The sequence below is a fragment of the Myiozetetes cayanensis genome, unplaced genomic scaffold (genome assembly GCF_022539395.1).
Source record: "Myiozetetes cayanensis isolate MyiCay16 unplaced genomic scaffold, myiCay2020 scf5-8, whole genome shotgun sequence".
Lineage (NCBI taxonomy): Eukaryota > Metazoa > Chordata > Aves > Passeriformes > Tyrannidae > Myiozetetes > Myiozetetes cayanensis.
This window is the reverse complement of record NW_026087742.1, coordinates 77,676,958-77,697,825: the sequence shown is the minus strand read 5'-3', so window position 1 is coordinate 77,697,825 and position 20,868 is coordinate 77,676,958. Positions and strand designations below refer to the sequence as shown.

At 47.8% G+C, this 20,868-nt stretch overlaps 1 long non-coding RNA gene across 3 annotated transcripts; it reads left to right on the top strand.

The window, feature by feature from the left end:
- Positions 1–1,960: 1,960 nt before the first annotated feature.
- LOC126649598 (uncharacterized) lies at positions 1,961–20,168 on the top strand. 3 transcript variants are annotated; one of them, XR_007631080.1, is made up of 4 exons: positions 1,961–2,062; positions 17,011–17,233; positions 19,038–19,183; positions 19,898–20,168. It is a non-coding gene; the product is annotated as an uncharacterized LOC126649598 (long non-coding RNA). The 3 variants fall into 3 exon arrangements; XR_007631079.1 differs by having other exon boundaries at positions 16,993–17,233; XR_007631078.1 differs by having other exon boundaries at positions 2,043–2,062; positions 12,890–17,233.
- Positions 20,169–20,868: the final 700 nt, after the last annotated feature.

Sequence of the window (20,868 nt, the reverse complement as noted above, 5' to 3'; positions counted from 1 at the left end):
GTCCATAACACAATGTGCTTTTTGTGTCCGACTCTGTCACAAGGATTTCGTTGTTTGCTTTAGAGGCTGCGCCTGTTATACTTTCTTGAAAGTGCTTGTGTTAAACAAGAGTTATAAGTCATCCAAAACAACAAACATTTTGATTTTCTTTGCCTAAAGGGTTTTCCCTGGCCATGGGCACCGTGAAAAAATAATGTACTTGCTGAGAAAGGAGCACCAGTAGTAGCATTACAAGCACAGTGCATTAAATATTGAATGACACGAGGAAAAAAAAAGAACTTGTCGAGGGGCACTCAGCCTTAAAGTCTTTCTTCAACTTTGTCTTCAGTGCCTGTTGGACTATTTAAGATGGTGTTAATTAAGGGCTGCATCTGATTCCACTAGCCCCCAGCTTTGTCTCTTTGCAGCGTTCCCGTCAATAGCCCCTCTCAACTGCGGGCTTTCCCCACACGTTGGTTTAGTGGTGCATGTGTCACTTCTTATTTCGAGGCTGAAGAGAAACCCGGATCGTGCATTAAGGGCAAAGGGGATATAGTAATCAAGCAGTATTGTGGGGCTGGGGTGGGGAGGCACGGCGGGGCAGGGGCAAGAGGAGGAGGATGTGCGGCCAGGGCTGGAGCAGGGCAGCAGGGAGCGGAGCCGGGGCACGGCGCCGGGGTGAAAGCCTGTTTGCACATTGCCAACAGCCTGTTTGGCAAACAAGAGGCTGGCGAGCTTAATTTGTTTCAAATTAATCGTTTTCCACGGGGGAAAAAAAAAAAAAAAAAAAAGATAGAAAGAAAAGAAAGTAAAACCACGCGCCAAACAGCCCTCCCCAAAGTCCTGCAAATGAACAGGAGGAACCGCCTCAGGTCCCGCGGCAGACCCGTGTGCGAGCCCATGCATTCCTGCGTGGGGTGCCGTGGCATGTGCCTGTGCACCTTCCTGCTGTACCCCGGCCGCATGCGGGCAGATGCTGGCGCTTCCCTTGGCGGGCCCCCTAACTGCGCTCGTCCCCTGGTGTGGGACAGCCCCGAGTGTGCGCTGGGCAGCGGAGCGGGACAGGGCAGAGACCCCGGCAGCCATGGAAGTGGGGGGACACATACGCTTGGGGACATTCGTCGGGGCGCTTCACTCTGCATTTATCTTTTCGCATTTAGGGACTCGCCGCTTCCCATCTCCGCGGGGAGGACTGAGCCACCCCGCATTTTGGGGAGAAGCCGTTCCTGGGCCAATCCCTGCGCCCCTGCCGCCGTGGGCGCAGCTCGAACCGCGGTGGAGCGTCTCGCCCCTCCCTCCCCGGAAGCGTGGAGGCAGAGAGGGGCTCTGCCCGTGGGGGGTATCGCCTCCGCGCTCCGCAAATACCAGTAGCGGGGGCGCAAATTGGGGGGCGGCTCCGCTTTTCTCACCGACTCCTTTTCAACCTGCCAAAGGTACCGATCGTTAAAAGCAAGGAGGCGCAGAGGAATCCTTCGCAGATGTGTGTGTGGGGGCGTGTGCCCCTGTTCCATCCGGGGTCAGCGGAGACCCACTGCCCCCATAGTGCACTCAGAGCTGAGGTCGAGTTAGGGGCCCCCCTAATTGGAGGCGGAGTGGGGGGGAGAAATGGGTCACTTCGGCTCTGCCCTTCCCGAGGGACGAGGAGGGGAAAGCTAAACGTGGGGCTAGGAAACCCAATAGCCGGATTTTGTTCGTCGTCTTCTACTTTTTTTTTTTTTCAATCTCTATGCTCCCCCTCTCCTCCTCCTCTTCCTTTCACTCGGTAAGCCCGTCCAAAGCGTTCCAAATGGCCTTTCAAACAAGAAAACCCTTCAAGGAAAAATGGGCACACATCCCCCTCCAGGCACCTTGCCAAAATCTCCCAAGCACCCTACCTGGCATCCTAGCTTAAGTTTCTTCAAGAAGTGTGTGTGTGTGTCTGAATATGCGGGGGTGGGGGAGGTTCGGGAGCCGGGGGTGGAATTACAGCCGTCCTGTAGTGGTAGACACAAGTTCAGAGCTCCACTTCCCCCTCTTTAATTAGGCTGGGGAGAGCCGCGGAGGCGCCTGGTTGAGGTGCAAGCGAGGAGGCCGGGCCGAGCGAGTGAGTACTCAGCGCAGCCCCGACGGGACGGGGATGGGCGCCGGGAGGGAGCCGGGCCGGGGGGCTCCGGGCTGAGGGGGATGGAGCGAACAGCCACCCCCCGGAGAAGGGATGCGGGGGCGGGCGAGGGGGGTGGGAGTTTGAGGGTGGGAGCTGTGGGCCGCAGGTGTGCCAGGGGGACTTGCCTCCCCAAACTTGCGGTGCGAGTTTGGGGAGGCCAGTGCCGGTGTTGCAAAAGTCAGCCCGACCCAGCTGTGACTTCACCTATTAGCCCCGATGTCTTTCCGAGGAGATTGGCGGAGTTAAACATCCCACAATGGGCGCTCTGGGGCGTCTCCAGCCTGACCTCTACCCGGTTTTAATAGTTTCATAGGAACTTCATTAAATCAATTACTTAGTGAGCACATCATCATTTATTTGTAATTAGCACTGAAGAGCTTGATTTTTGCAGCAGCCCACAGCCCGGTTCCCAGCGGGGTTGACCATGTACTACAAGCACTTTTGTTTGCTGTGTGTGTTGACTCGTGGTATTATTCTGCCGCCACAATAAAAGTGTAATCTTCACGTCTTAATCTAGCGTTCAGGGGGGAAAGGAAAACAAACACGGCACGGACGAGGCACTGGTTCCCCATCTCCATGTTACCCCCGGCCCCGGGCTGCCAGCCCCACTGCGAGCAGCCGGGCGCGGTGCGGCGGCGTCTCCCGGGGCGTGCGGCCGGGAGGCGGGACGGGAGGGTGGGACGGAGGCCGGGGCCGAAGGGGGGGAAAGGGAGGAAATGGGTCATCCGCAGCCAGGACAAAAGGGAGCAGCTCGGTGCCTTGAAGGGCATGAAATAAGGGTTGCAGCTGCGAATCGGCTGCCCGCGGCCGGGCAGGGCGTGGGCGTGTGTGTCAGGGGGGAACCAGCGGGCCTCAGCACTGCGGGGACAGCAAGGAGGCTTTGGTTTTGGGGACCGCAGGGCAGGAAAGGCCTCCTCGGATGTGGGGTGGACGTGACCGTTGTTGGGGGGCGTGGGGAGTAGGAGGGAGAGAATCATAAACTCCCCCACGTAACCAGCCAGGCCTCCTCGCTTTTCCCGCAGCCAGCACCTTGCCATCGCGGCCCCCACGAGGAGGCGGCTCACGCGTGGGGCGCCCCACGGCCGCCCCCAGGCGACAGCCCCTGCCCTTTTCTCCCACTGCAGAGGCTGCCATAGCCGAATCGCTGCGCATCTCGGCCGGGGCCTTTGCGGGGCCCGCCGGCGCTGTGAAGGGCAGGGATGCCAGGCGAACCCGAGGGGAGAGGGGCTTTGCAGCCCGCTCCCTCCTCGGGCTGTGCTGGCTCCCAGGAAGGCGCCCTCCTGGAGGGCTGGACTCTGGGGAATGGGATTGTTATGGGGTGTCTGTTTGCCGCCCTCTCACTTCCTTCCCAGAGCTAGGCGGGAGGTGTGTGTGTGGGGAGCTGAAGTCCCGTTAGAAGCGGCAGCACGCCCGCAAGCTCACGGGCTTATGCACCCCACGTTTAGCCAGTCGCGGGTGGGCACTGGGGCAAGGATCCACGGGGAAAACAAAAACAAGGAGAGCGAGTCATGCTGTATGTAACCCTGTACGGAAAGAGTACGGTGTTCGGCCCTGGAGACACCCCCACTCTTGGTCCTCGGGCGCTGCCCACATTTCGGCAGTTCACCTGCAGAGGGGCCCTCTCGACCCGCTGCCGCCCCGGATCTTCCTCACGGAGACCCGGCGAGGAGAACAAGAGGAACAGCTCCGCCCGTACTTGCCTGGGCCGGCGCCTCCCGGCTGAGGGGGTGGGGACGCTTCTTAATTTCCACCCTCGTCGCGGCGAGAGCCCGGGTCCGAGGCAAGGCAAGTGCGGGGGAGGGTGTAGATGTCACCCGCGACGGAGCCGCCCCTCACCGTGCCGTCGGGCATCTTGTCGGGGGCGGTGGGTCTCCGTCGGCCCCGGCCCGGGCCGTGGGGGAGCGAGGCTCGGAGCCCCTCAGCAGCAAGGGCCGAAGTGGGGGGGTCTGGTGGCTTTGACAGGGCAGGGGCTGCCGTGCGGGACCGCCGTGGCGGCTGCGAGGCCGTTCCCATACGAGTGATAAAACGGGGAGGGGAGCAAGGGGGCGGAAAAAAAACCCTCACGAAAACACTGCTCGGGATTCGTGCAAGTGCTGGGGGTTTCAGGAGGTTCTTAAAGTCACACGCATAGCATGGAAAAAAACCCTAAATACTACATGGGAGTTGGAGGGCACAGAGGTGCCTTACTGGCGCGGAGCAGCCAGGACGATGTGTGATTTTAATTGCTACGCATTTTTAATATTAGAGTACATCGAATATATCCAATGTCTTCTGTCCGAAAAAGGCCACCTGAGAAGCCGAACTGGGCGGGTTTGTAGCCAGGGTTGGCATAAATGGGAGTTCCCCCGAGATGGCACCGGGCAGGCGGTGAGCGAGGCTGCGCGGCTGCCGAGAGCGCTCCCAGCGCGGCAGCTTTCTTCTTGCCGGGCAGGAGACAGGGACACATCCCAAACGTTAAAAATACAAAGGCGTTTTCTGGGGAGAGAAAATCTGTGTCATCGTCCCCATCCGCAAATCCCCGGGGCAGCTTCGTCCACGAGGAGTGCTCACGCAGAGTCGCGGGAGCTGGGCACATGCTGCGGGGTGCTATTTTTAGGGCGTGAGGCTGGAAGTGGTGGGGCAACCCTGGGCTTTGCAGAGCGGGAGAGGTGCAGGTGGAGAAAGCAGCGCTGGCTGCAGGCGTGGGGGAATCATCACGTCTGATCCGTGGATGACACGAGTTGCTCGTGGGTGGAGGGAGAAATTAAAAAGGATCGCCCGCCCTCCCCCCCTCCCCTTCCCACCCGGAGCCTGAATTCGCGGGACAGTCGCCGTGGTGCGCGCTGCCGCCCTGCGCGGCTCCGAGGAGCGGAGGTGGCCTGCAGCACAGGCACCTGTGCGTGGCCAGGAGAGGGTCCTGTTCGTACCCGCGTCTCTGAGTTTCATGGAACTGGGAGCACTCGGACATATTTTAAATTCTAGAGCCTATTTGGGAGGGGGTGAGAGGCGCTGCCGCTGCGCCGTCCCGAGGCCGCACAGGGAGGGTTATCCCGGCGGGAGTCCGGCCCCACGCGGAGTCACGGACACTGCCCGTGGCGGGCGATTCAGCACTCCCCGGTCCCCGGCTCCGGCCCCTGCTGCCTCATGGTCCGTCCTGCCTGGCCACGAGTGTTCCTGTCGGTGCCTGCCCGGCCCCTCTTGTGCCTGCCTATGCTTGTCCGTCCTGCCCGTGCCTGCCCTTTCTGTCCGTCCTGCTTGGTCCTGTTTCTCCTGCCTGTCCCTGCCTTGCCCAGCTCGCATCTCCCTGGCATGCCCCCTTGACTAGCAACCCTCAGCCTCTGAAACTGGTGCTGTTCATCGCTGGCAGGCAGCTCAATTATTGGGCGCTGCACCCTCTTGCAGCCAACCCTCTCATCTGTAATAAGTAGGAGGGAAAGCTGCCTCCCGTGAGAAATGGGTGAGGAGAGGAGGTTTAGCGGTCAGCGATACCTTATCTCAAACCTGGAAGTGGCTCCCCGGACACTTACCATCACCAACTTGGATTGCAGATAGTGTTTGAAAGTTGGGGCCATGCTACCAAATATTTTACCACAGCTGTTTAACATTCCCTTACCCAGTTATTAAACAGAAATGGGAGTAAATTAAAATGGCAAAGTAAAATGAAATAAAAGCCCTCTTCATTCTACTAAGAGACAACACCTAATTAAGGAACATTTGAATTCCACAAAAATGCAGACTCTCCATGGTGATATAAAATTCCTCTTTTAAAACGATAGCCAAATACAAACTAACCCAGCTTAGAGCAAGCTTAGGCACGTCGGTCTCAGTCCCAGCTTGCCAAGGGCCAGCACAGGCCAAAGAGAGCAGCCTACTGCCTCGACTCTACCTCAGCCCAGATACTCTCGTGGTAGGGAGCCTCCTTTTGACTTTTATGTTCTCATTTCTTGCAGGACAAGGAGGTTGGCTTGGCCCAGAGCAGTTTTTCAGATTCCAAGTTAGCTGGTGGCGAGCCAGGGCAGCACCAGACACTAGCTTCAACGGCAGTGCCCAAGTGTGCCTAACTGTAGGGGACAGTCCTTGATCCTTTTTCCCCCTCTCTTCTAGCACAGAAAGGAAGAAAACTTCCCTTGAAACTGTTGATCATGCACTTCCTAAGAACCTTGGATTATTTTATGCTATACCATCCTCTGACCCAGGGCTCAGGACAATCTGTCCAAGATTTTTTTCAACAGTTACTTCATCAGTATTTAGGTTTCTGTTCACTGTTTGGCAATGTTCATATGCGTGATGCTTTTGCTGTTTAGTGCATCCTGCAGGGACTAGAGAAATATAACACGGCAATGAGATTAACCTGCTCCAATCACTGGGAGAATAGCTGTGGGGTTTGATGCTGGCAGGTGGCACCTGGGATCTTCCCAGGGATACAAGCCTGCTGGGTAGCGCTTGGAGAGGAAGCTTTGGGCTGGGTGCATACAATCCTGCAACAGATTGCTCTTAAATAGAAAACAGGGAAAATGAAAAGATCTTAAGCCCAAATGCAAAAAGGAACTGTGGGCATTGAGCTCCTCCAATGGGGCAGCAAAGCAGGTGAGTAGCCCCAGTTCCCCAAGATGGTAAAGACCTGGCGAGCTAAGAATTTAGAAGCATTTTGTAGGCATGTAAGTGGAGCTGTTCATTGTTTTGTAAGGTACCATAAAGCATGAGTCTGTCTGCCTCCTGGTTGCTCCAGTTCTGCTTTATGTTCTCCCCAAAAAGAGACCATTTCTGCAATTGCAACTAAAACCCCTCTTGGCACAGATAACACATACACGTACACACACCTGGTTCCCAGCCCTGCCTTCTGTGCAGGCACCGATCTCACCCAAATACCCTCAGATCGTGTTCATTAGGAGAGTAAAATCCACAGGGATTTTTCCAGGATATAGGGGAAAGAAAAACAACCTTGAAAGGAAGGCGATACTGCCGGCATTCAGCCGCCTTCTCCCCTGAGCTCTCCAAGGACACAATCAACCCCTTACCACTGTGCAGAGCATAGGGCACAGAGTGACAGCAAGATCCCCTTTAATGGCAGATGTGGCTTTATATGAATGGCCTGTTTTGTAGTGTTTGCTTTATTTTTATTACCTTGCCACATAAGAAGCAGAGTCCCAGCTTTCCTAGGGATCAAGGCATTGCTCCCTCCTTTTCTCAGTTGCCTATCTTTTGAGGAACTAAGAATTTTACAAAACCCATTTATTAGACTGAAATCCAATTAAAAGTGTCAGTGTGGAGGATTTTGTTTTAAAAAAATTGTTCTTAGTATTAGAAAAGATAGGGCCAAACCATGGTCAAATCTATCTTACCTGCTGACCTGCTGGAAACATTACTTGCAGCTTTCACTCTCCGCAAAGCACCTGTAGGTCTGATACTACCCTGGTGGTAGGGACAGGGTGGAGAAGAACATGTGTCCCATCCTCTGGCTGGGCAGCTGGTCAGCCCAGATGTGGGACTGGAAAGGGTAATGCTGAAATGAATGTGCAGAGAGCCTATGCTGGTCCCCAGGAGAGAGGGACATTCACATTTTGTATACCGCCTCTGTCTGCTCCTTCAAGGAGGGCCTCCTGAGAAAAGGATCCCACCGCTACCTTTGCACTACCTGGGCAGCGCCCACGCTCTGACACAACACAACACCTTCCAGCTCAGGATTCCCCATGGCAACACTGAACTTCAGCTTCACGGAGGGCAGCAGTACCATTTCCTGTGCTAGCATGGAGCCCAGGTGCTCCCCAATGACAAAAGGGATGGATATGTGAACTGCTGGTGACATGGATGTGCAGGCTTGTCCATGGCTGCCAGCTCTGGGAGTGAGTGTAGATCAGTGCTGGTAGAATGTGCTTGATTGATGGCTGGGAACTACAGGGGACTATGGTAGATGTGTCGTGCCAGCTTCTGTGTACCAGTCCAGAAAACCAGGGATTATATGAAAATGGCAGCTTACAAACATGCCTAAATAAAGGTGCTTGCTTACAAGTGCAGTGAACCCAGCCATTTCCCGATGCCAGCACTACATTTGCTTTCCACATTTGCATCTGTGGCTTGTCTGAGCTCTGCACGTTGGGGAATTTAAAAACAATAATTCATATTTTTTTCCTTGTTTCTGAATGAACCAGGCTCCTGCAGGGGGGAATATATTTCTGTTCAGGGATATAGCATTCTACTCAAGGCATCTGGAGAATGAAAGTGTAAATGTATAAAGCTGTGAGAAGATAATACACGGGAAAATGATTTTTAAAATATAGAGGTAAAACCAGGATTACACTTTTCAAGAAGCAATTTTTAGACTCTGTGGCAATAAAAATTGGCATGGCAAGTGCGAAACTTGGCTGTCCATATATAGATGCTATAGGATCCTTTAGCAGCCATTTAAAATAAAAAGATTAAGGTCACAACATGATGGCGTGCAAACATTAAAGTGTGCATACATGCACATGCTTAAACACAGACATATATGTGCACACAAACATCTTTACACTGGCACTGTGTGATTATTCCTTTGTTTTCAGGAGGTTTAGAAATTTTGAAGCACTCTGATAATTTACACTTACCTATAGAGTCTCAACCATTGGGGTGGCACCTGGTTTATTTCTTGGTGATGTTGATGTCAGTAATTTATTTCAATGACCAGAGGGGATGTGCTATGCATTAATGATTACTTACGTGCTCTATACATATTCAGATTTTGACTCCTGAGACTGTGCACGTTTAGTTTGCCAAGAGATGCTACTGTCTCTCCAGCAGGTGTTATTAACTGAGGCAGCATTAAAGCAGCAAACAGGGCATTGGGAGGATATCTCTGATAGCTGAGAAGGGCCAGGAACAGATCATATACTAAGCTTCACTAATGCTGAAATACAGAGGACATTATCTTGGAATGAAAGATTATTTGAAACTCCAGTCTTTGAGGTAGGAGTTCATAATGGGATCTATTACATTTCAGAGACAGAACTGTGTTGCCAGGTTGTGAACTCTCAATTCTGTCATGGTCCAGTTGCTGCTGGCTAACCATCTCGTCAGGCACCAGCCCTGCATTTTTAAAGGACAATTTGGAAAATGTGTGGCTTGGGAGGAATCAGGGATGCCAGGGAGTCAGTCTGGTTCAAGACTGACTCTTTCTTTTTGTAGCACGGGAGGGAGCACTGGGCCCACGGCATCATCAGCTCAGAGGAGGCGAGGGAAACACAGACAGAATTACTAACCACATCTCCCTCCATGACAAACTTGTTTCCCTTGTAAGAGGTGAGATGCTTCTTCAAAGCACAAAGGAGAGGGGATAACTGGCAGGTGGGGCTCTGCTTGAGCATGCAGAGATTTTCTCCCCCTTCCCTGAGGTCTATTTTTTGTGGTTGTGGCTGCCTTTGAAAGGCAGTAATGAGGTAGGAAATCTTCACACTCCTTTTGGTGTTGAAGCATTTCAGAGATGGATTGATGCTGGATAGTTGGAAAGAGAAACTCCAAAAGAGGAGCGATATTTGGGGGTAATGTAGACCAAAGTAATTTTTTTGGAGGGGTTTACATGCAAATCATTTGATATATGTGACTATGTGGACAGCAAGTAGAGCAGGATCATTACAGGTTTTCCCAAATCCCAAGTCTAAATTGGTGCCAAAGTCTAAGTTGTGAAAACTTGATTATTCTTGTTTCCAAAAGGGTATCTTCTTTTGAGTCTCTTTGGGGTGGTATTAAGTTTTAATTGACAATATGGGTTTCTAACTCAGCTAATCCTAAAGGTCCCTTAAGACAATTCAACACGGCATTGGTAGGAAGAAATAATTCCCTTAGTGGAAGCTGGAAGGTATTTTTTTTTCTCTCTCTTGTGTCAGAGAAATAAAAATCTTCCCCCAGATCTGTTCCAAGAGACACGGTCGATGCATGGGGCTGAAAGCTGGGACCCATAACGGCTAATCCCAGCTCTGACAGACCTCCTTGGTGGCAGATCTCCCCAGCCTCCCTTTCAACACCTGTAAAATGGAGATAATGAGAACGACATCCTCCCCTCCTCAGGGTTCGAGGCGTTAGCGAACGTGTGCCGAGCTGTTGGAGGCTGGTCTCGCAGGCGTGCCTGTGTACAACCAGGTAGCCCTGATCTACGCGCTGGTATTTTGTTGCCATTTGGTTGGCTTAGGTATCCCACAACAGCACAGTGCTCCAGACGATCATGGGCAGGCATGTTGCAGTCATCCTTTGTTTTCTTTAAATGATTTTCAGCACCAAATAACATGTCTTTTTCTGGAGCTGCAGGCAAACCATTTGGCCTCCTGGCAAACAGCTTTCCTAGTCCTCATGAGCCCACTGCCGTTTGCTGGGTAGGCTCACTTTGTGTTTTCTGCCCCTCTCTCTCAAAATGTTTCTTTTGCAAAGGGGAGGGCGAGATAGTGTGCTCTTGTTTTATTTTATTTCATTTTTCGAGCCCCAGAGTTGGCAGAAAATAGCTATCTCTGAATAAGCATGGCTGCTATAAAGCAATGGCCATGGGGGGATGATTCCTGTCTTTGTGGGCTCATGATTAACGTTGGTTTTAAGAGGGTTCTTCATAAAGCACCCAGCAGACCCCAGCATGAAGCGACAAGAGACCTAGGAAATGCCAAAATGGTGCTCTAAGTGCATTTTTTTGTCCTGGGAAAGACTTTTAAAAAACTCTTCTATATTAACACACTGTCAAGGAGTGAACAAGAGAAATATTTCTGATTTTCAGGCTGAAACACAGTGCAACGACTCGTGCTATGGCCGTAATAAAGGCAGGCAGGTGAAAAGAGAGAGGGGAAAAGAGGCACTTGCTTGGCTCTTGCCTTCACACATTCTGTAGTGTATCTGTGACCTGAGCAAGCTGCTGCCTCTGCTGCAGAGCTGCCACCACAGTGGCCTGCAGTGTCACAGGGAAGCTGTCCAGATGCAACCAAGGCCACCAGCCCTGGACACGCAGTACATCCTGTACCGATGCTCAATGCTGCAAAATGCCGAGCAGGACCACGCTGATCACAACAAAAGCCACTCTTCCCTTTCCATCAGTAAAGTACTCTTCCCCCTCTTTTCTTCCCTGAGAAAGCCCTATCATCACAGAGAGGGACTAGGCCACACCGGGGACTGGAATTTAAGAGAGCTGAAGCCTGGATCCACTTCCTGTCCTGTTACTCCACGTGGGAGATACCACGTTGCGTCTGTCTCTCTTTCATCTCTTCTGTTTTTTAGGTCAGGCTTGTTCGTGTTATGTGTACCATAAGTAGAACCAAGGGGGCTCTCAATTCACTGTGGTAGTAGTAGTAGCAGTAGTAGTAAAAATAGTAATTATAATTATATTAAGAGACTGGGCTGTAGCCAAAACAAAATCCCTTTTCACACATTCCTACTTAGATGTAATCCATAAAACTGCATTTTTATGTCAACACATTGGCAATGCTGTAACCCAGGGGCTGGAATAGGCAAAGGCATAGCTATATGCATATTTATTTTATATCAGCTCGTTTTTACACTAGTGTGTGTATAATTGCATGGCATGTAAGAGTTTATTCTCCTGTGTTCACTGAGATATACATTCATAGCAGTGTGCCATTTACACAGTAAATGGTAAATGACTTTAGTATGTTATTCTGGGTGGTACACAGGTAGCCTAACCTTTTTTGATCAGCTTCAAGCTGGTCTAACTCTTTTATGGCAACAGAAAGGATCACCAACCGGGCTTATAACTTCACAGAGGCAGCGAATTGGCTCTTGTCACTTGTAGCTTCAAAGAAGAAAAAAAAAGAAAATTAAGACTAATTGCATGAGGTGCTACCACTTCCCTCCTCTAATGTGGCATCTCCCATAGCAGCAGATTGTATCTCTGGCTCATCCAACCCTGGAATCAGGCGTTTTTCAAGAACTGACTTTTTCCCCTCTGGTATTTTGGCTCTAGGTCTCCAGGTTGGAGGTCACAGTCTTCAGCACCTGCTAATAATTTTTTAACAGATGATAGAAAGGAAAATTTCCAAATACAGCACATACAATCTGCTGTAGCCTGGCTCAAGCGTGGACCACAGGGTTCATTTGCCCCGGAGATGGGGGGCTAATGATGTCCATTGTTTTAGCAATTATGTTGTCTTTCTTGAAGATGATGGTCCATGCAGCACCTTTGCTGCAGAGTGGAAGTAGGCTGTGTGTAAGCTCTCCACTTTCTACTCTAACAGCTACCAGTCCTCCACCAGTACGGGTAGGAGAATCCACACTGCCAAGAACTGTAATTTGCATTATTTCAAACAAAATTTTATTTAAAATCCAAAGAAAACACTGAATATATGCAGGTTCAAATTGTAGCACCACCATGGTAAGAATTCAGATGCTCTGTTCCTCACAGAGTTCATGTCTAAAACAAGCCTTGACATAAAACCCCACTTGAATATTTCTGTCTCAGCTCTCTGTCTCATGACTTCCACCACCCTTTGCTAAGGAATTCCCCTGCCCCCTTCCCTCTGTTTTTCTTGCGATAGTGTGTGTATTTTAATCCAATATAACTATTTTTTCTCATAGCCTTCCCTGGTCAGCAGGAAGTAATGGGACTTCTGAACGGCTCTTTAGAGGCAAGGGAAATAAATAAAAGACAAGGAAATTGAAAGAATAACAAAGAACATACCACCAAGGGCAGGTTTCCCTTAGGCTCAGGAGGCAAATAACAACAGGCGTGGAAGGCTGTAGATGAGACAAAATGGCTCATAAGGTTTAGTCACTCTCTGATGGCACTGGCTAGAAATAAATGTGCCTTTTTGTCTTTCTTCTGAGTCTTAAGCTGATACAAGGTAGAAGTGAAGAGAAATGTAGAAGGATCAACATTTGCAGAGTGCATGTTACAGCTGGGGCTTCTGACACTGCTTTTTCCCAGTAAGTACGTATATAACTACACATGCACACCATATACATCTATAACATCAGCCAGCTCTCTGTGCTGCTAACTGCTATGGGAGAGGTGCATTGGCTTCCTCCAAGAAGCACTTGTTCGTCCTCATCCCAGCCCACAGGTGATGGATACACACACTTTTCTCCTATCTTGCATTCAGAAGTTACCTTTAGGCTCTCTTTCACAAATTTCTAATGTACCCATCATAGGGTCAGAGCCTGAAGGTGAAATCAGAGTCCAGGTGAATGTTATTCCCCTCCTCCCCTCCTTTATTTTTTTTTTCTGCTTGCAACACTCCTTTTCAAATTTAGAAATTATAGTTATTTTCCTGCCAATGTTTTCTGCTTCCATGTGGCAAACATTTCTCTTTCCAGTGGAGCAGAAGCCAGCATGGCTGCCTTGAGCGTGCACGGGTTTTGTGTATCCTGTCAACACTTTACGAGACAAAGTGAACAGTCCCAGGATCTGTTCTGCCTCCCTCTAACCCCCTCGTGCATCAGCCCTCGGTTTTAGTGAATCATGCAGGAACCTGAGGCAAAGTACTGGCTGCTTTTTTCTTGTAAATACGATTTTGAGGACACTGCTTGTTTTATCAGAACTATGAACCATTTTCCAACTTTTCTCTGTAGCTTTTCAAGCCTTGCTATACTAGAAAATGTTATGTAACACCCAAAGCACAGACTTCCACATGACTGAGTGACCACTCTTAGTTGCTCAAGTTTCATGTATATGGATCATTTGTCCTAATTGCTCATTGTGTGAACTTTTTATAAGGACTCTGGCCCATACAAAATACAGACGATTGTTGTTGCAGGGTATGAGACAGTGTGATGAGCTGGTGTAGCTTGGTGTCTTTTACAGCTGGAGGAGGTGAGTGGGTTGTAGAACTGTACTGGAGGTGTCAGTGAATACCATTATCCTTTTCGTTAGGCACCCAGCACACACGCCCTTAGAGACAGGATTCCTGGCTTGGTGGCCATTACCCATCCTGAACTACAATGGTTGTTCTCAAGAAAAACATCAAGCATTAGGGAAAAGAGTTTCAAGACAGGCAGGTTTTTCTTGTTAGTGCATCTTAAAATATTTCTGTCACTTGTTACACTCATATTCTTTCATATAGCTACATTTATAAAATGAACAAATAGAGTAGTTGTATGTGCTTGTTAATATATAGGGCTATGCACTGCTTCTGGAAAAGTCCATTGTTGTGAATGGATATTATCTTGAAACACGTGTGTGTCCCTTTGCCACGGAGAAGTCCCTTTGCCGTGAGAACTTGGCTAATGAATTGGAGATTAATTCATGTTTTCCGTCATATATCTGCTTGTGTCTATTAAAGGGCTTAATTGGAATCAGTGAGTCTAAGTCCTAAGGAAGTATGTTAGATTTTCTCTTCTGTTCACTTTGATTTCATATTTTGCAGAACAAGTATAATACTGCCCATGTAATGTTCCTTTGTCACGTAGTATGAGCACTGCAGCCTCTGCTGAATAGTTTTTAGCTGTTTATAAGGTTATAGAAAACCACTCCCCTCTCTGTTTCACATGAATACCTTTTAAAAACTAGACCTTAAATACGGTTTGGGTTTTTCAAGCATTGCATCAGGTGGTCATAGGTGGATTTTTGCATGCTAAGTTAGAACAGATGTAAAATGAAACAAGATTTCAGCTCCTAGCACAGGCTAAGTGCCAGCTTCCAAAACCTGTATTTCAGGGTATGTTTTAAGTTCTGCTTCAGTTTTTATGATATCATTGTGTACTGTGTTGTCAACAGATTTGCTTCTGCTATACCTCTGCCCTTGTGATACATGCACTGATGACTGCTTAACTCTTGCCAGAGTGTGTCTCCCATATTGTGAATAAATTGCAGCTTGAAGTTGCCACAGAATCACTGTTTTATTTAATATGATGTTGTTATGGTTCTGCCATGATGGACTTGTGATTCTTTTACTTTCAGCAAGTACATGAAAAAATTACGGTGTCTTGTCCTCTATCTGCCACCTATAAATCAAAGAACATGATTTGACATATAGCTAGTCCGACAGTTGCCAAAGACATATGCCAGTTGGGACAAGACCAAAATGATGTTGAAAAATAGCTGACAAACCCATGATCACTCAGGGCAGAATGTGCCTCTACAACTTCATTCAAATAAATCAAATAATGCCTCCCAAAGTGACTCTGTGCTTCATGCCTTCCCTCTTCTTTTGGGACTAGTTTTTTCTGTCACTGGATTAGACGCTGTAACAGAGCTGTAGAACTGGGAATTGCAGAGATTTGTTCTGTGGCCAAGTGGAGTCTTGGGTCTGTGGCACTGAAGCTTTCCATCAGCCATATGCTGGCAGGGCAGGAACAGAGGTGAGTTTGGAGACTGGCAGCCAGTGGGTGTAGCAGGAAGACAAAGGCTGGGACTGGTGGCGATGATCTAAGAGCTTTTGTTTTCACAGCACCTTTCAGGGAAAGGATGGGGCAATATTTAGAATGAAAGGAAGGGTAAAGACCAGACAGCACGGACATCTTTTCTAGACCTCTCAGCAAATGGTGTGGGACATGCACCTTGGCAGCTAGCTGGAGTCAAGAAGCTCAGATCTAAGTCCACCAAGAGGCGAGGGACAGGAATGGATGCAAGCCATCCTTGCACTCTGACTGAAGCCAGGTGATCATTTCTGCAGTCTTTACTCAAGCCAGGCTCTCCTTGGACCAGCGAGACTGGTCCCTGTACAGACTACAGATTTTGGGCTCTATGGTGGCAGATTTCTGCAAAAACCTGGTGCTGCAAGGCCATTGCTTGGGGCTTCACCAGTAGAGAGTGAGCACAGGAGGAAGGGATGTTTCCGAATGAGAAATAGCTGCTTTTTTTTTAAACGAGTGATTTGTTGGCTTCAGGCAAATGGCAGAAGGTTTTGCTGAAAAGGCTTCTTTATGGGATTGTGGTTTTGCTTGGGGTAGCTGAGAGAAGTCTGTAAACCCCAGGAGCTCAAGGAGTTTGACAGGTTTGACAGGCCTTCCTGCTACTTATGAACAGGAGGCTGGAGCAAGTGTTCCTGAGATCACCTCCCTGTTTTCCATCAAAGCATGCTGTCAAGTCAGAGGAAGAGAGAAGCTGTTTTCTTCCCCATTTTATTTTCTTATATAAAGACAATCTTAGAAATCTTTATTTCTGGATCTTTTAAACATTGTATATCCGGGCTCCCCTCAATACAAAATTCCTGTCAACTTTTTAGGCTTTGGATTGGACCTTTCCACAGAGCTTTGAGCACATTAAAATTATTACAGCAATAATCATTAGCGACAATAGGAGAGTCACACCAAAGACTGGTGTACATCACCTCTGGAAACCATGCCAGCTCTAGAGAGCCACACTCTCACCTGGACCACAGTACCCACTGTCATCCTTTCTTGTGTCCACTTACCCTACCGTGCTTCATGTGCTGCCCTGTCCAAAAGTGAGAAAATGATGAAAATTATAAAAATGATGAATGAAAATAATTAAGGTAATGAAAATGAAAACAACTGTAGAGCTGTATCTGTCTCGTGTAATAATAGTGCTGCAGCTTCTGGTGCTGACAGGAAGAAGAGCCCTCTTGACTCTCCCTGGGTCAACCTATGCCTACACACTACCCCTGACTCAGTAAAGGGAGTGAGTGCTTCTAATTAACATCACATACACCCCGAATTTGCAAAGCAATGGGCTTGGATTTCTGCTGCAACAGGAGTGGCTGCTGCTGCAATACTTAAACCATCACCGATCAGAGAGCTGTTGCAGTGCTTGAGCTGGGGGTCACCACCCTCCAAAGGGAAAGCCTGGAAAGAATCAGTTATTCATGAAAAGTGTACACATAAGGAGGAATTTCCTATTTCTTTGAATATTGGTAATTTAATTTAAAAGGAAATCCAGTGACAACTTCCCAGGAAATAAATGTTGTATTGTAAATCTCTGTGGTGTAAAGGTGCTTAGCTGAAAATTAACTGAATTCTTCTTACTCTAGTTTCTAATTGTGCCTCAGTTCCTAAACCAGCCCAAAGCTTGGGAAACTGAAAGGAGCTCTGATAACGTGAACAGAATGCTTAGGGCAGAACAAACCCAAGAAATTAAGTTAAACTTGCCAACTGAAGTAAGCCTCTGAGATTTATCAAACATGAGAGGTGGAGAAAACTCTGGAGCCAGCACATGAACCTGCTAATATCTTCTGCAAAATCTTCCAGCCACAAGGAGCTCCTCAGACCTGGGTAAGTCTCCTACTTCCTGAAGAGAAGGAACAGCTTAGTTCCAGAGGCCAGCTGGGTAATTTCGTAGCCTTATCCCTGGCAGCACCTGACCAGCCCACCTTATCCTGCTGTCCCAGCTGGGAGGCTCATGGGTAAGTCACTTTATTCAGCACCGGCTCAAAAAGTAGAAATTACAATACCCCAGGCAAAGCACCAGAGAAGACTAGTTGGACTGAAGAAATAAAAGCAAGCCCTTCACTGTAAATCCTCTAGCTTCTATTTTCCTCTATTTTTTAACTCGTGTGGGTTTTTAAAAATTTTTTTATTTTTTAATTTTTTTAAATTTCTTATTGAGGTCTTTCACATCATCTAGACACTTACCTGGTTTCTTCAATTAGGGTAATGACTGAAAGCCCCAAATGACTTTGCTAGAACTGTGCAAACATGGTAAGAGGTGACTTATGTCCCAGAATGCATCATCTAAATAAACAAGACAGGAAATACTAATGTTCCAGCTGTGCAAAGAGGAACCAATGTACACCAAAATTTAACAGACATTTCCACGCAGGAGGCGTATGCTAGGAGCAAAAATTCAGTTTGGTCCTACCCAGTGCTTTGTCGCCTTGTGGTTCTCTGTCTGATTAGTTTTTCTCTCTGCGGAATTAAATGTTACCTCCCAGGTTTGCTCTTTGTGGGTGCAGATCAGCCAGGCTGGCTAGAGGGGTTATCACCACAGTTCATAGATTTCTCGTGGTGAATGTGGACCCGATGATGCCTGTGCTCTGAGTCGCAGCTAGCTCTAGCTGCCAAGCTCTCCCTGTTTGCATAATCATCTGCATCACATCCTACAAATGAAAACCAGAGCATCCTTCAGATACCTCAGTCATTAAACAGTTGGTTACAACCATATGAAACCTTTCAGGAGCTGTGGGAATTTCCCTATGGCTCCCAGTCTGGGATTTGGGCTGCACCTCCCCCTGTAGTCCTTCCTCACAAAGTATTCCTGCGCTGGCGACTGCCTTTGGCTTGAGTAAGGATCATCTAACATAGCTTTTCAATTTGAACTCAGCTCCCACTCCACAACTCATTTTTATTTTACTGGGATACCAGTGAAGCTGCAGCTCAGTAACTGATGTTAAGAGGAACTTTTAACACCTCAACAGCAAATGGAGGAGAGTGTTTCCCATTAGTGGCTGAGGAAGTAGTACTCCTGTAACTTCAGCCTTGAAAGCTAATGAAGCTCAGATTGTGGCCGTGGCCTTTGATGTAGAGATGCCTGAGGTCAGTGTAGCTTTCAGAGGTGCCAGTGCTATGCTGTGTCACTGTGTTCATTTGGGCGAGGGCCCAATAACTCTAATCCTGTAATCATGTTTCTGTAAGCAACAGCATTTATGGTGCAGATAGTGGGGGATAGCTGCAATGGTAATTAAATCAGGGATATACTATAGAGGAGAAGCTAATCCAACCCCGTAATATTTCCAGTAGAGCAAGTTACAACCAACTAGGTCAGTAAATAAGTAGCAAAATACTGGAATTGGTGGAGGGAGAGACTGTGGGGATAAAAATGCCATGTTTGGCCATCTAATCCATCTCCCTGCCAGGACCCTCATTTTGCTAGGGGAGTGATGTTAGCATGCTGGCAAAAGTCAGGAAATTCAAAGCTGTGCCTTGACACTCCATCTTTGGCTCCCACTAATACGTGGGGAGGGGGGGTAAAAGCACCCACTGATGAGTTTGGCACTGCTAGCTTTGAATTTAATTCCTTCTCTTCAGCTGTTTCACAACCTCAGGCCACATACTATGTATTTTATGTCTTCTAATGTAGGCTGTTGTCTCCCAAGTACATGGGCATTGTGAGAAAAACACAACGGCATATTCGACTCTAATGAGGGAAAAAGACATATCTGAGTAAATGTGGTTTGTCCAGGAGATGAGGAGAGCCTCCAACAAGCTGTTCTGCTGTACTAACGAGTACGTGTATAGACGTTTGCGTTATTTTATTTTGCACAGTTCTCTCAACTCCATTATAGATAAATCTCTTCCACTGTACATTTTATTAAATCAGATTTCTTTTATACCCTCACTGTTTTTAAAAGGAAAAATAAGTGGGGATACTTTGTACCCCTTTTTGATGTGGATATCTCTAACTTTGGTAGGGGTTCTGTGTGTGAAATTGGCCATGAAGGATCAGCTCTATATATCAAGGAATAATGAAAAACGCTTGTTTACAGAAAATCTAATGTCAAACTGCAGACTTCAGTTGCATTACTCACAAATACACACATGCACATGTACAAATAGATTAATATTTAGTATGCGTATATATTATGTGTAGAAATATACACACACAAATATATTTCCTTTAGCTCAGTGCCTGAAAGTTCAGCTGTGGGCATCCTGATTTTGATATATTATTTGTAAACAGAGGGCCAGGGGACTGGAGTATTTCCTTGACTTCAATGGATAATGGGGCCTCAAGCTGTGAACTCAGATTGGGACCTCTAAGTATCCTGCTGCTACCTAACAGCTTGCTGAAAAATGACATAATTTGTGACATCAGCAATATGCTGCTTTAATAGAGGTTTATAAAACGGCTTCCACCCTTGTGTGTCTGGACAAAACCATCTATACTTACTAAATCTGAGGTGGTCCCCTCACACACCTTGGATTCTTTGTACTTTTTAGGCATACATGGCTATAAAGTCCCAACATCCGAAGAGTGATAGGAAATCATTTGGTGACATCCGTGCAAGAACTCTCACCCCACCAGTGCCAGAGAAGATGTCACTTTTCAGAAGAACGGTAGCTGCCAGCGGGAGGCTCAGCAATGCAGATTTTAATGTGGAGATTTAATTTCAAATACAATTCACAGTTTGTATGCGGTTGAAAAATGTTTATTACCACCTGGATGTTCAGGACACTGTTTTGGATTAAATAAATTTCAATTTGGACAATGCCTCATCATTTCAATTGCTGCCTTTAAAGCGTTTCACAGCTCTGCAAACAAGATGTTTCATACAATTCTAACAGTAACAGCAAAGAACACACCAATTTAAAAATCACCCAGAATAATTCCAAAAAATAACCAACAACCTTGGATAACAGGACATTAGTCTGAAATTGATTCAAATGTGAGAGTTGTAATGACTTTTGCAAATGCTCCATTCTATAATATACAAGAAGAAAAGAGTCATTTGGCTCTTGGAAATGACATTGCCTCTGGGGTAAATTTTTTTTAAAATACATGCAAACTAAAACCCCTCACATTTTAAAGAATATAAACATTGTCAGAACCTGAATGGCAGTAGAAAGAGTGTGCTTTAACTTGAAAGAGTTGGTGCTCTGGATTCGCTGTTGTGTCACTGATACACGACATGAAATCAGTATCTGTCAGGAAACTCAGCCTGGGAGTCATAGTTGACCAGTCACACCTTCAGCATCTACTGAGATTTCTGGTTGGAGGGAGGCTTGACACAGTCCTGGGAGAGCGGCTTTCACACATGGCTCCTTATAAATGGTAAGGGAAGGTATCTTGAGAGAGAGGATCTCCTCAAGTGAGTATGTAGTGGATGAGGCAGGGTACCTGCCTCTTCAGAAGGCTGTGTCCTGGGTTTTCCAGCCCACCACAATCTGGTCCCTGAGGCAAAGTTGCACTG